Source organism: Salmo trutta, chromosome 17, assembly GCF_901001165.1.
Source record: "Salmo trutta chromosome 17, fSalTru1.1, whole genome shotgun sequence".
NCBI classification, from domain to species: Eukaryota; Metazoa; Chordata; class Actinopteri; order Salmoniformes; family Salmonidae; genus Salmo; species Salmo trutta.
The window spans coordinates 30,522,656-30,530,295 of record NC_042973.1 but is presented as its reverse complement, the minus strand read 5'-3'; positions in this window follow the sequence as shown (position 1 = coordinate 30,530,295).

The window sequence follows — 7,640 nt, the reverse complement described above, 5'->3', positions numbered from 1 at the left end:
GTGCGAATATTTATTAAAGTTTATTCCCGGAATCATCTGTCTCCTGCGCCTGACTCCACCTCTCCTGATTCCTCAAGCCACCCATTGTGACACTGATAATTTTACAGCGGCTAATGGGGATCCTAATAAATACCAATACCAACAGAAGATTTGAACATGATGCATGCAAAATGTGTGTAATATGTACATTTCTAAATTGGGTGAATTATCCCTTTAACAATTAAAGGTCAATCTTAACCAGCATCACTCAGGTCTCAACACACCAGAATGCAGAGATTACTAACATATATTTTTGTATTGTATTTGTTATGTTTTTAAGCTACTGCCCTCCAGTTGTATCTGTGTGGTGCTTTAGAGTATCTAAATACCTAACTAGGTCAGGAACTGTAGCCCTCATGTTGTCTTTCTCTTTCCCTTCCACATTCTCAATCTTGTGTAGCCTACTGCATGCCTATAATGAAGGAGAAGACATTCTAAGATATCACTTATCAGGAGGATCCATCACACTTAGTATGTCGCCAACATATTTGGCTTGTGGACAACATTCATTTTATAGACTTGGTCTGGGTGAGGTTTCTGATCCATATATCTTTAAAACCTCATCAGGCCGAGGACCCCAGCAAAAATCAGTGTTTTCTTCACTACTTTAATTTATCTGTATGTCCAGCCCTTATATTTAGCCTCATGATGAAGTATTTTACCATTTTCTTTTCAGGACAACCAGGGCTACAAGTAGAATACAAAAACATTGACATAAACAGTAGCATTTATGAGTTATATTGACAAATGTCAGCACAAAAATAAGGTCCGCCAAGCAAAACCCTCAGCTTTTCATAGAAGGGTATTAATAGTAGCTCAACCATTCGGATTTTACAGACATTTTGTGAGAAGAACCGCCCCCGGACCCCTTCAGAATCTGCCCTTATCTTACTAACACCGCTCTAGCTCAGCCCCCATTAATCACATAGACTAATGGTTGGTATCAATGGATGCAGAAGAGATAAACATATGTGGCTCAAACGCAATGTTTAAAAGGGGATAGAAGTCCAAAACACGCCGGCGTCACGGTGGGACTGTAGGAGTAAAAGTAGCTTTTTTTAAGCCTTGTTGACAACAGATGACCAATGTCAACAGAGGTGGCTGTGCAGTGGACCTACAACTCGACTGTAATCTCTCTAGCTCTGATTCAGTCCTAAGTGTGATACATTTTAAATAGAATTGGTGATTACTGTAGGGTGCTGTGGATAGATACTTTGTTTAAATCACAAGTGTAGGCCTGCCCTCTTGTTATTACACAATCATTCATATCGGCCAACACTGTTATTATTGTTCGTGACGTGCAACTTTGTAGAGCTGGAAGGTCAGTGTTTTCAATTACAGATTGCATTGCTGATATCCGGTATCAGATTCTTGATCATGACATAATTTGTGCCTGTGTGTAGAGTTAACCTCATGGAGGCCGCACACAGACAGAGAAGTGAATAGTGTTGCTATCACTGTCAGATGGAGAAAGGATGGATTGGCATGGTCGCTCACATGATTATTCATCAGAGATGTTCCCCTTTCAATGTGTGATTGTATTTCAGGCACCATCTTTTCTAGATAAGTGATTTTGTGAATGCAATTTTCAAAAGACATCTTTGGATTTGATTTTGTCAGAAACACTCACAAATGTATGTAAGTCTTAAAAATAGCCAAAACTTCTCTTGGAAAAAGCATATCCTCCTGTCCCAATAGTTGCTCTTCAATATATTCTGTTATGTGTTCAGAGACCTTTTTCATATCGCCTACTCATAGGCCTAGTTGTCATTGTTCAAAGCAAGCTACAGTTGAAGTCGGAAGTTTACATACACTTAGGTTGGAGTCATTAAAACTCGTTTTTCAACCACTCCACAAATGTCTTGCTAACAAACAGTTTTGGAAAATCGGTTAGGACATCTACTTTGTGCATGTCACAAGTAATTTTTCCAACAATTGTTTACAGACAATTTCACTTATTTCACTTAGAATTCACTGTATTACAATTTCAGTGGATCAGAAGTTTACATAAACTAAGTTGACTGTGCCTTTAAACAGCTTTGAAAATTCCAGAAAATGATGTCATGGCTTTAGAAGCTTCTGATCGGCTAATTGACATAATTTGAGTCAATTGTAGGTGTACCTGTGGACGTATTTCAAGGCCTACCTTCAAACTCAGTGCCTCTTTGCTTGACATCATTCGAAAATCAAAAGAAATCAGCCAAGAAAATTGTAGACCTCCACAAGTCTGGTTCATCCTTGGGAGAAATTTCCAAATGCCTGAAGGTACCACGTTCATCTGTACAAACAATAGTACTCAAGTATAAACACCATGGGACCACGCAGCCGTCATACCGCTCAGGAAGGAGACGTGTTCTGTCTCCTAGAGATTAACGTACTTTGGTGAAAAAAGTGCAAATCAATCCCAGAACAACAGCAAAGGACCTTGTGAAGATGCTGGAGGAAACAGGTACAAAAGTATCTGTATCCACAGTAAAACAAGTCCTATATCAACATAACTTGAAAGACCGCTCAGCAAGGAAGAAGCCACTGCTCCAAAACTGCCATAAAAAAGCCAGACTACGGTTTGCAACTGCACATGGGGACAAAGATCATACTTTTTGGAGAATTGTCCTCTGGTCTGATGAAACAAAAATAGAACTGTTTGGCCATAATGACCATCGTTATGTTTGGAGGAAAAAGAGGTAGGCTTGCAAGCCGAAGAACACCATCTTAACTGCAAAGCACAGGGGTGGCAGCATCATTTTGTGGAGGTGCTTTGCTGCAGGAGGGACTGGTGCACTTCACAAAATAGATGGCATCATGAGGGAGGAAAATTATGTAGATATATTGAAGCAACATCTCAAGACATCAGTCAGGAAGTTAAAGCTTGGTCGCAAATGGGTCTTCCAAATGGACAATGACCCCAAGCATACTTCCAAAGTTGTGGCAAAATGGCTTAAGGACAACAAAGTCAAGGTATTGGAGTGGCCATCACAAAGCCCTGACATCAATCCCATAGAAAATTTGTAGGCAGAACTGAAAAAGCGTGTGCGAGCAAGGAGGCCTACAAACCTGACTCAGTTACACCAGCTCTGTCAGGAAGAATGGGCCAAAATTGACCCAACTTATTGTGGGAAGCTTGTGGAAGGCTACCCAAAACGTTTGACCCAAGTTAAACAATTTAAAGGCAATGCTACCAAATACTAATTGAGTGTATGTAAACTTCTGACCCATTGGGAATGTGATGAAAAATATAAAAGCTGAAATAAATCATTCTCTCTACTATTATTCTGACATTTCACATTCTTAAAATAAAGTGTTGATCCTAACTGACTTAAGACAGGGAATTGTTTCTCTGATTAAATGTCAGGAATTGTGAAAAACTGAGTTTAAATGTATTTGGCTAAGGTGTATGTAAACTTCCGACTTCAACTGTACATAATTTTTCACAGAGATATATGGAAAATGCATAGGCCTGTTATGCTGATGGTATTAGAGTAGTCTATAGTCAAATGTAGAAATATAGATGGTGATGTTCATATTTTATGGAATAGAACAAAGCAATGAAGTCCCATCTTTACTAGTAACCTGCTGCCAAGACACCTGTATTGCTCTCAATTCAATATGATCTGTGGAATATCTGAAACATCAATATTGCACCTTACTTGTGTTCTTAGAATGGGCTAATGCAAGATGTTCTATATAATGCAAAACATGCAAGCCATTGGTGACTAATGGTCTCTTACAGCAGTGCTAAAAACACTCTATTGGCAGATGAAAGCGTTTATTGTGTATAACCAGACTATGTTAGCTTTGTATATATTCTGTAAGAAAGCCTTTGTAATGTATTCCTCCTTTCTTTTTCTCCTTCAAAATGCATTTCCACTGAAACATGTCTTTCTATTCGACCATTCAATACTTTTTCTCTCTGCTTTTCTCTGTCTCTTTTCTGTCTCCCCTCCTTCTCTATGTCCTTTCTTTTCATTCTTTCTCTTTGGCTGCCTTTCATTCCTGTTTTCTTTCATTGTTTTTCTTTTTTCCCTCGCCTTGGGACCCCATATTTTTCTCTTCCTCTATTCAGGTTTTCTTTATTCTCTTTCCTGAATAGTTGTGGTACTTTGAGGGGAAGGAGAAGAGAAGGAGAAGGAGGTTAGTTTCAGTCAAAGCTGCAGCACAAAACTTCCTCCCACACCACATGCACTGTCTCTTGGAATAAGTTTGTCACTGACTCCATGGCACTTAGTCCTACACAGTCTCAACTATTTGTCTGTATGAAATGTATCGGTAAGTGTTCTCGCCAGCATCGACATGGCATGTTGCAGAGCACAGGAGGCTGGTTGCACCTTAATTGGGGAAGACAGGCTCATAGTAATATTGGAAACGGTGTCAATGGAGTGGTATCAACCACATGGAAACAATGTGTTTGATACCATTTCATTTATTCCATTCCAGCCATTATTATGAGCCGTCCTCCCCTCAACAGCCAAAGAGCCAAAGCGTTCCATTCCCTGGCTGAGTGGTGTGTTGGGTTCAGAGTCGCCTGGTAAAACTTGATGGGATGGTGCGTTAAACTGCCACAGCTGTGTTCAAATGTTGTTATCTCCGAACAGAGGCACGTACAGGGAAGAGGCATTTGCCCTACACAAGAACATATTCATCACTGCACAGAGATGACAGGCTACAGGCGACGATGCCATGTAGAGTAGCACTACCTACTCACAGGCCTCAGTCTCAGAGATCCAATCAGATAAGCACATCTAGATTACTGTAACTCATTGTACAGTGCATTCTGAAAGTATTCAGACCCCGTCAGATCCACACGTTCTTACGTTACAGTCTTATTCAGAAATGGTAATAGTTCTTTCCCTCATCAATCTAAACAAAATACCCTAAAATGACAAAGGAAAAACGGTTTTCTAGAAATGTTTGCAAATGTGTTAAAAATGTACAACAAATTAAATATAACATTTACATAAGTATTCAGATCCTTTACTATGTCCTTTTGAAGCACCTTTGGCAGCGATTACAGCCTCGAACCGTCTTGGGTATGACACTACAAGCTTGGCATACCTGTATTTGTGTAGTTTCTCCCATTCTTTGCTGCAGATCCTCTCAAGCTCTGTCAGGTTGGATGGGGAGCGTCGCTGCACAGCTATGTTCAGGTCTCTCCAGAGCTGTTTGATCAGGTTCAAGTCCGGGCTCTAGCTGGGCTACTCAAGGACATTCAGAGACTTGTCCCTAAGCCACTCCTGCATTGTCTTGGCTGTGTGCTTAGGGTCATTGTCCTGTTGGAAGGTGAACCTTCGCCCCAGTCTGAGGTCCTGTGCGCTCTGTAGCAGGTTTCAAGGATCTCTCTGTACTTTGCTCCGTTCATATTTCTCTCTATCCTGACTAGTCTCCCAGTACCTGCCACTGAAAAACATCCCCACAGCATGATGCTGCCACCACCATGCTTCACTGTAGGGATGGTGCCAGATTTCCTCCAGATGTGACGCTAGGCATTCAGGCCAAAGATTTAAATCTTGGTTTCATCAGACCAGAGAATCTTGTCTTAAAAAGGTGCCCTTGGGAAACTCCAAGCAGGCTGCCATGTGCCTTTTACTGAGGAGTGGCTTCCGTCTTGCCACTCTACTATAAGGCCTGATTGGTGGAGTGCTGCAGAGATGGTTGTTCTTCTGGAAGTTTCTCCCATCTCCACAGAGGAACTCTAGAGCTCTGTCAGAGTGACCTTCCGGTTCTTGGTCACCTCCCTGACCAAGGCCCTTCTCCACCGATATCTCAGTTTGGTGGTTCCAAACTTCTTCCACTTAAGAATGATGGAGGCCACTGTGTTCTTGGGGACTTTCAATGCTGCAGACATTTTTGATACCCTTCCCCAAATCTGTACCTCGACAATCAATTCAATTTACCACAGTTGGACTCCAATCAAGTTGATCAATGGAAACAGGATGCACCTGAACTCAATTTCGAGTCTCATAGCAAAGGGTCTGAATACTTATGTACATAAGGTATGTCTGCTTTAATTTTTAATACATTTGCAAATATTTCTAAAAACCTGTTTTGGCTTTGTCATTATGGGGTATTGTGTGTAGATTGATTAAAAAAATGTAATCCATTTGAAAATAAGGCTGTAATGTAACAAAATGTGGAAAAAGTGAAATGGTCTGAATACTTTCCAAATGCACTGTACAGTGAGGGAAAAAAGTATTTGATCCCCTGCTGATTTTGTACGTCTGCCCACTGACAAAGAAATGATCCATCTATAATTTTAAAGGTAGGTTTATTTGAACAGTGAGAGACAGAATAACAACAAAAGAATAAAAACAAACTGATAACGGAATTTTATATCATAATAATCAACAATCAATAAGCCTTGACTAATTCCCAAGGTTTGTAAGACAATGGGTTAAATAATTAGGCAAGGACTCAGCTTTCTGCAAAAGGTTCATTCGGCTTTATTCATGAGAACGTTCTGAGGTTCCCTTATTAGATAATTCTCTTATCACGCATGTCAAAAATGTTATAAATTGATTTGCATTTTAATGAGGGAAATAAGTATTTGACCCCATGGCTCCCAGGTATCTTTTATACAGGTAATGAGCTGAGATTAGGAGCACACTCTTAAAGGGAGTGCTCCTAATCTCAGCTTGTTACCTGTATAAAAGACACCTGTCCACAGAAGCAATCAATCAATCAGATTCCAAACTCTCCACCATGGCCAAGACCAAAGAGCTCTCCAAGGATGCCAGGGACAAGATTGTAGACCTACACAAGGCTGGAATGGGCTACAAGACCATCGCCAAGCAGCTTGGTGAGAAGGTGACAACAGTTGGTGCGATTATTCGCAAATGGAAGAAACACAAAAGAACTGTCAATCTCCCTCGGCCTGGGACTCCATGCAAAATCTCACCTCGTGGAGTTGCAATGATCATGAGAACGGTGAGGAATCAGCCCAGAACTACACGGGAGGATCTTGTCAATGATTTCAAGGCAGCTGGGACCATAGTCCCCTGCTCAAGAAAGCACATATACATGCCCCTCTGAAGTTTGCCAATGAACATCTGAATGATTCAGAGGACAGCTGGATGAAAGTGTTGTGGTCAGATGAGACCAAAATGGAGCTTTTTGGCATCAACTCAACTCGCCGTGTTTGGAGGAGGAGGAATGCTGCCTATGATCCCAAGACACCATCCCCACCGTCAAACATGGAGGTGGAAACATTATGCTTTGGGGGTGTTTTTCTGCTAAGGGGACAGGACAACTTCACCGCATCAAAGGGACAATGGACGGGGCCATGTACCATCAAATCTTGGGTGAGAACCTCCTTCCCTCAGCCAGGGCATTGAAAATGGGTCGTGGATGGTATTCCAGCATGACAATGACCCAAAACACATGTCCAAGGCAACAAAGGAGTGGCTCAAGAAGAAGCACATTAAGGTCCTGGAGTGGCCTAGCCAGTCTTCAGACCTTAATCCCATAGAAAATCTGTGGAGGGAGCTGAAGGTTCGAGTTGCCAAACATCAGCCTCGAAACCTTAATGACTTGGAGAAGATCTGCAGAGAGGAGTGGGACAAAATCCCTCCTGAGATGTGTGCAAACCTGGTGGCCAACTACAAGAA